The sequence below is a fragment of the Meriones unguiculatus genome, chromosome 11 (assembly GCF_030254825.1).
Source record: "Meriones unguiculatus strain TT.TT164.6M chromosome 11, Bangor_MerUng_6.1, whole genome shotgun sequence".
Taxonomy (NCBI): Eukaryota; Metazoa; Chordata; class Mammalia; order Rodentia; family Muridae; genus Meriones; species Meriones unguiculatus.
Genome location: NC_083359.1, coordinates 23,686,216 through 23,694,858, shown reverse-complemented (window position 1 = coordinate 23,694,858; position 8,643 = coordinate 23,686,216).

Sequence of the window (8,643 nt, the reverse complement as noted above, 5' to 3'; positions counted from 1 at the left end):
TGGAAGGCGTGAGACAGGTCCTGTAAATTGTCCTCTGACCTCCACCCACACGGACTCACACACACACACACACACACACACACACACACACACAAAATGAATGTAATAATTTAAAAACAAAGAGAAACTTCTTTCTTTCCATTTCTTACAGTAGTACCCAGCAGCATTTTTTTAAATTTTATTTTATTTTATTTTATTATTTTTTGCAGTAGTGACCCGGGTGGACCTCATTCAGGAAGAATTGCCTTATGGACAAAACCGTGATATGCTGAGGGGACAGGCACCTTTCTTAGACACTGTGTGGTGCTCCTCAGAGACTCCACGCTCCCTGAGATGCAGCCTGCAGGCTTTTAGGTAGAGATGAGGCTGGCTGCTTTCAGTCCTGACCTGTGCGCAGGCCAGCCTGGTGCCACTTCCTCCGCTTGGGAGAAGCAGTCCCTGCAATGAAGGGAATCATAACTGTCCTGGTACTATTTTTTTAGTTTTGAGATCTATTTATTTTATTTTGTGTGTATGAGTATTTTGCCTGCATTCATGTATATGCATATATGCACCCGTTGCATGCCTAGTGCCATGGATACCCTGGAACAGGAGTTGCAGATAGTTGTGAGCTACCATGTAGGTGCTGGGAGCAGCCAGCTCCCAGCTAGTGAGCCATCTCCCCAGCCTGCCCTGGGTACCTCGTAGGGGAACTAACTGGAAAGTGCTTGAGACGCTGGGATGTGTGTATAGAAATAAGGACTGAAGGCTTGGGTCAAGGGAACCTTCTGCAGTGCTTGTTAGAGTCCACAATTTGGAGTTGTCCAGTTGTTCTTTATAAATGGCTATAAAGGAGAAGATATAACACATCAAATTTGGGGAACTAGTAGGGGATCCTTTTAGCTGACCCATAGCAAAGTTTTCACATGGGAAGAGCTTTTTCACATAGAGTAACCGCTTTTTTCAGGTCTCAGGAAAGGCCTTGAAAAGACTTAACTGATCACACATGCTTCCCGAAGGGCTCAGAATTCATGACATGATCTTTTGTGGTTTGATGTTACATCACTCAGCTATTTTAAATTGCTATTTCAGAAATGATGACTTACACATATAGCAACACACATACATTTTTTTCCCCTCTGATGCCATGTGAGAAAGCTGTGGGGGTGTTTGTGGAAGATGACTCTAAAAACAGAACTCAGGTTTCTTCTTGTTTTTTTTTTTTTTTTTAATTCATTTTTCACCACGATCCTTGGAATTTCAATCTGCAGTGACTACAGATGCTAAGAGTGAGGAATTCCAGTCCACTGGGTTTTCATTTCAAAGGGAATATTCTTTGGGTGTCTTTTTTTTTTCCCAGAGATGTATTTCTCCATGTTGTTCTTTCTCTGTCTTTTTACTTTTCAGGGAGAGTTTGTTCAGAAGCAGCACAAAACGACTATTATTATGAATGTGGCTGTATTTTATGCAGTTTTATTTTCCCTGGCTCTTGGGTTCTGCTTGCTTATAGAGGAGACACAGCATGGGCTTTTACAGTTAAAAGCCAGGGACTTGACTTTGTGTTTGAGTTTTGCAACCAACTGAAGGTCGATCTTAAGCAAGAAGTTTACCCCCCCCCACACACACACACGCATACCCTGTTTCCCCATCTATAACTGGCTTGGCTATACTCCAACATCCCTCTGTCTGTAGAGAATTACGTGAGTTAAAAGAGAGGGTGTTTCCATCTCAGAGTGGCACTGCGTTGGCTTCACACTGTCCTTGGGGTGGAGCCCAAACTCTATGGTGGCCTAGTAGGGACCTCATGGCCTATGATCTATCAGGGCTCTTCCCTGTGAAAACTTTGCTATGAGTCAGCTAAAAGGATCCCCTACTAGTTCCCCAAATTTGATGTGTTATATCTTCTCCTTGACCCTTGCACAAGCCAAACTTCTTGCTTGGAAGGCCTCTTGTCTGCTTTCTCCCAGGTCACCTGCTTGACTTCTGTTCATCCTTTTGGTATTTCCTTAGCTGTCACTTCTCCCAAATTCCTTCTTTGGTTGGGTTAGTTCTGGAGTCACTGTTTATGCTTTTGTAACTCCCTAGCCATCCCTCTTATAACCCATTTCCTGTTTTGTGTTATAGCTGCATCTTCATTTGCCCGCATCCCTCAATTAGACTTTATCTGAGAGAGAAGAGACGTCTCGGTGTTGCCTCTGGAAATATCCTCAGAGCCTGTCACAGAGTCTGGAAAAAACAGGAGCTCAGAAATATGGGTTGAATAAACAACTCCAGGTGAACCCTGACACTCCATCATTAAATTTGTAGCTGTCTGCCTGCTGCCCTCAGTTTTCTTTCATATCTCAGCTCAAGCAGCAGCAGCAGCAGCAGTGAGAAGACTGAGGCCACTCATTTAACTCTCACAGTTTTGCTATTAGGAGAATACAATCATGTGTTTCACTCTATAACTGAAGCCGAGGCTGGCAAGGGACCTTGCCCAACCTATCTGTCCACACAACAGTTCGCTTCACTTTGCTTTCCCAGAGGAAAATCTCTGTATTTGTATGTTGCCTTATTCCAAAATGATTCTTAATGAACATTCCTGGGACGCAGTACAGTAAAGCTAAAACATAAAAGAGCTGATGAGACAGCTTAGTAGGTAAAGGTGCTTGCTGCCAAGCCTGAAGATACGAGTTCGATCCCAGGGACCCACAGGGTGAAAGACTTGTGAATTGACTTCCACAAGTTGTCATCTGACGTTTACATATACACTGTGACACATGTTAGCGTATAGTCAGCTTGCTTATGGGTTGCCTAGTAACCTATGATGTCATGATGTGGTGCCAGCCAGGTGTGTGGCAGACGCACCAGATATAAAAGACCAACCTGCCACCTCATCTCTCTCTCTCTCTTGCTCTCTCCCTCTCTCAGTCAGGGCGCTCCTCCCCCTATCTCTGTCTCTCTCTGTCTCCCTCTCCCTGTCTCTCTGCCCTCATGGCTCACTCGGGCCCTAACTGTCTTCTGCTTCCCTTCCCCTGAATAAACTCTTTCATAGAATATCTCTTGTGCCTCGTTTTAAAAATAATAACACAGCCGGGCACCATGGCACATGCCTGTAATCCCAGCACTCGGGAGTCAGAGGCAGGCAGATCTCTGTTAGTTCGAGGCCAGCCTGATCTACAAAGCGAGTCCAGGATAGCCAAGGGTTACACAGAGAAACCCTGTCTGGAAAAACCAAAGGGGGTAAAAAAAAAATAAAATAAAAACAAAACAAAAAACAATAACAACACATGTGTGCCCCACACATACCTACAATAAGTAAATGTAATTAAAAATAAAATGAATAAAAATCAGTGAAGGGTTTTCTAAGAAGGGGAAAAAAAAAGACTTCAAAAGTATTTGCTAACGAAAACCTTGACCTTTCACCTGGCATTCATTGACTGCTTACTGGGAGCCAGGCCCTGAGTCAGGGCTTCTGTATGGCTCACAAAATTCTAATATGCATCTTTGCTATGTTATTGGTGGGATCTGAAGGGCTTGCCCTATAGTTGAGCCATTGCTGCTTCATCCACTTGGAAAAGCACGCCCTCGCTCCGCGCTGTATTTTTGTCACTGCATTTTGTCACTGAACATCTCAGGTGATAATGAAAATGGAGGATCTGATAAAACCTGAATAGACTCAGAACACAACAGTGAGAATGAGGCGCTGTCCCAGGTCCTCTTGCACGCTCAGAGGCCAGTGTGGAGACAATCGTGTCACAGAATGCGTGAGAGCACTAGGACTTGGAGATAGCCAGGGCTGACCTGAGGTCCCCATTCTTCTACTAATTGTAGGACTGTGAGTGATTTCCACAGCTCATTGAGCCCCCATTGTCTTTATTTGTAAAATTGGGAAGCTATTACCGAACCCTCCCCATAGGCCCTTGTGAAAGAGAAACAAAACGACACCCATAAGCAAGCTAAGTACAGTACATGGAAAATGCTCAAGAATGGGAGCTAGTGTTGCTATTATTAAATGTGGGTTTCATTTTGAGTGATCCCTAAGGTGAATGCAGGACTTTGATTACGCTTCGCAGTTCAAACTCTGAAACCCAAAGCATGTCAGTAACCTCTGTGATACTGCTTCCTCCTCTGAGACACCCACTCCTGATATTATCCCACAAAGTCTGGGAAGATCAAACAGCCCTAGGCAACAAAGTGCTTCTAGAAGGCCAAAACAGGAAAGCAAGCAAATGCTTGAGTTGTTTGTCTCCGTTTGTGGGCACAGCTACCCCCAAAACAGTCTTTGAGAAACAGGAAACTCAACAGTAGCTCTGAGGGTGTGGAGGGGTGGGAGTGGGTCATCCACACAGAGGATGAGGCATCCCAATCTGCCGGGCTCCTTTAACAAAGGTCCCATGGTTGTGGCTTGGTGTGCGTGGGCCTCAAGTCTAGGGGTTAGTGCTGATGTAGACTAATGCAGGGAAAGAAGGTGGAATATCTCCTTGCACGCCGATTGAGCCTGAAGTGTCCATTCAGATCTCTTCTCCCCGGAACTCCCATGCGCCCTTCACCCTGTGGCTCATACTTCACTTCCTCTGTGATGCTGACCCCGGTTCCTTAGATGTGTGGACTTATTTCTTTCTGTGTTTGCTGGTTTTGTGACTGTATCACCATCCGATAACCAACACCGGCTTTTTCTAATTATAGATAATTCCTGTTACCCAGAAGTTGAGTTCAGGGGTTACTGTGAACACAGGCTGAATTTGTGAATGCTGAACCACTGTTCCTAGGGGGACATAAAAGGTATAAGGTCCATCCATCCCTGGTCCGTTTCTTAGCCAATCGAGGAGCGTGTGTGTCTGTGGGGAAGTGTGTGTGTATTCTTTATTATTATTATTAATTACTTTTTAAAGGTGTTTTTATCTGCATGTCTGTGTGAGGGTGTCAGATCTTGGAATTACAGACAGTGTAATTCATGAGCTTGTGAGCTGCCATGTAGGTGCTGGGAACTGAACCCAGGTCCTCTGGATGAAGAGTAAGTGCTCTTAACCGCTGAGCCATATCTCCAGCTGCCATGTGTATTCTTGTTTCATGCATTTTCCTATTCCAAACCCAGCTTCATTAAATTTGTTTGTTTGTTTTTTGTTTTTGAGTCAGGCTCTCAAGAGACTGAGCCTTTACTTTACATTGTGATTGAGGATCACCTTGAACTTCTTCTTTTTTTTTTAAATTTATTTATTACGTATACAGTGTTTGGCCTACATGTGACACCTGCAGGCCAGAAGGGGGCACCAAACCTTATGATAGATGGTTTTGAGCCACCACATGGTTGCTGGGAATTGCACTCAGGACCTTTGGAAGAGCAGCCAGTGCTCTTAACCTCTGAGCCATCTCTCCAGCCCCACCTTGAACTTCTGATCCTTCGTCTTTCACCTCCATGCTTGGATTCCAGGCATCACCACGCTCACTCTGTATGGTGCTGAAGCCAGGACTCAGTGCTTTGTGCATGTTACCCGGCTCCTAATATCCCCTTTTCATTCTTTACATTATACTGTGGTTAACAGCCCTATAACTTTTGCTTAAACAAAGCTTATCTGATACATTTTCCTGATTTTTTTTTGCATTTATAGAAAACACGCAGCCCTTTATTATTCCATTATGTGGCCATATCAAATACTATATCTACCAACATAAAGCACAATAATGCGACATTAAGTAGATCACAAAAAGATCACAGCGAGAGAGGTGCAGGATATTCTGTTTTCCTCGATTGGGATTCTGCATGGAGAATATCACAGGATTCTCATAGCTATGGATAAGCTTCAGCTAATAGTCAAATATAGAATCCACAAACAGTGAGGCCCAGCTGCGTGTGCTTCGGTCCTTGATAACATGTTTGCTCATCTTTTTAAACCCTGCGCCTAACATAGAATTGTGGTAGTTACCTTAGTCTTTGCTCTATTGCTGTGGAGAGACACCAAGACCATGGGACTCAAAAGAAAGCATTTAATTGGGGCTTCCTTACAGTTTCAGAGGTTTAGTCCCTTATCTTTATAGCAGGGAGTATGGTAGCATACGTGGCAATGGAGCAGCAGCTGATCTGCAGGCGGAGAGAGACTGTGTCTGGCACGGGCTTTTGACACACTTCCTCCCACAAGACCACACCCACGTGAGGCCATGCCTTTCAAAAAATTCAACTTCCTGGTGACTAATCATTAAAATAGATGGGCCATGAGAACCATTCTAACTCAGGTCACCAGAGTAGGTGAATACTCATGTATGAAAGAAATTATCTCTACGCTGCTGCTGATAGTGTCTACATAATTCTGACATTCTATAAGCCAACGCTGCATTATTTCTTAGGGAGGATCTTTTCTAAAAGCTTTTAGTAATATTTTTTCAATGATTTCATACATATATATGGTACATTTTAATCTCCTTCTGCCCATCACCCCGCCCCTTCCCTGTAAGTCTCTTTCCCACATTCATGTCTTTTTGTTTTGTTTTGTTGACTCACTGAGTTTAGCCAGGGCCATCTGGGTGACCACAGGTTTGGAACTGTCCATTGAAATCTCATGCACTTCCTAATGGATATATAACTGAAGACAATATCAGTACCCCATAGTTCAGCAAGGAGTTCCAAGCAGGCTCTTTTCTTGGAAAGAATCTTTTTTGTTTTTGTTTTGTTTTGTTTTTCCATCAGTTCTTTGAGAATTTCATACAGTGTGTTTTGGTCATACTCACTCCTCCCTCAAACTTCTCCCAGATCCACCATCTTCCCTCCCACCCTTTTTGATTTTCACCCATCAAGACCAATTTGTGTGACCTATGTAATCTTGGATGTGTGGCCTTCCCCTGGAGCATAGGGACAACACTGTCAAAGTGTTTAGAACTCTCTGTTTCTCCCAGCAACTGTCAGTTGCCAATCATTCCACTGTTTCTGGTGGGACTTCTTGCCTACTTCCCTGCTCCATGCCGGGCTTTGGTCTGGATGGAGCTTGCACAGGGCTTGTGCATGCTGTCATAGGTGCTGTGAGTTCATGTGTGTAGCTGCTGTTGTGACCAGAAGTCACTGTTGTGTTTTGGTCTTACAGTCCTCCTATCACCTCTTCACAAGGATCCCTGTATCCTTGGAGGAGGGAATGTGATGTAGAGATCCTATTTGGGGCTGAGCACTCCACAGTCTCTTTTTCTTTGTACCTTGGCCAATTGTGAATCTCTGTGTCAACTGTCATCTTCTGCAAACAGAAACTTTTCTGAAGAGAGTGTGGAGATGCATTAATATGTTTTTGTACCATGTGGATAGGCTAAAGGCATCCTGGCGGGGATGGGTCTGGGATCTAGCAAGTTCTATTGGAGGTCTGGGGCCCTCTCAAGTAGCTGCAGGGTGACTTGGATGGAGACAGGGCTGGATCTTGATGACATTGTTTAAATACTCAGACATCTACCCCCATCCACACAGTGCTTATATCACTCTTGATCTGGTGTTTCTCGAGAGTAGGCTTTGGTGCGCTAAATTTCTAGTAGCTCTTTAAGGCCATTGCAAATTAATAAATTCTAACCTCATAACACATGCTTACCATGTAAGTATGGCTTCCTCCTCTAACCATACTCCCCATCTTAGTTCTGTCTTTTCCGTAGAATGCTGGAATTGTGTGCTGGGAGATTCAGGAAGAAGGGAGGAGCAAATCTGTTTGTACAACCTCCTTGAGAACTTTCCCATGTGATTATATCCTAATCAGGGTCCAGAACTGAGTCCTAGACAGTGCTCAGTGGAAGGCCTGTGCTTTCTCCCCCATGCCTAATATCCCGTAGAGCAGGAACAGATTCCTGCTGGGGACTTGGGCATCCGTGAGCTGTGACGTGTCAGGTGCCCAGCACACCCAAACCTCGATAACCAAGGTAGTAATCCAAGGGAGTTTTAAGAAGAGTAACTACTTATTATGGTCAGCAGTGACCAAGGGACTCTGAATCACAGCAGCTGCATGTCACCCACACAGCAGGCGGTGAGTGAGTACGGTCAGTGGTGTGGCACTGTGAGCAAGTACCAGAAACAAACTTGGAGAATGTATTCCTCTTCCATGAACTTTGCCTTTCTCAATTCAACTCCTGTTACTGTGGTAAGAACATATTTTAACTGCAAATTTGATCCTTCCTTCCTGATCAATGACATTTTTACCTTGAGAGTAAAATTTTCATCATCCTGGACTTTTAAAACACATCTAGATTTATAGTCTGTTTCAATTTAGCCACCGCTGGTCATTCTGACCATCCAACAGCAAATGTGAGAACATATGTTTGTATATACAAACACATACACAACACATTCACTGATGCCCCAGAAAAAACAAACTAATAAATTCCCCAAATGTTCTATTCCCTTAACTTGCAAAATACTTCTATTATTTCTGCCCACTTGCTTTCCTAAAAATACCTGTAATTTATCTCCAAAACAGAATTAGATGTTATATTCTCTATGGGAATGCTTCTCAAATTTAGTGTGCATTGTTCCTGCCTGGATCTTGTTAGAATGAAGATCTTCTTAATAGGTGAGGCGGAAGCCTTAGACTGTTTGCTCACTCCTTGGCTGCTGCCCTCAGACTGAGAGTTTGAGGAACGAGTGCCAGGAATTTTCCCCCATGTCCTCCTTGGCCAGACCAATTTTGTCACCTTTTTCCTAGAGTCTTCTTTGACAGACAGCAC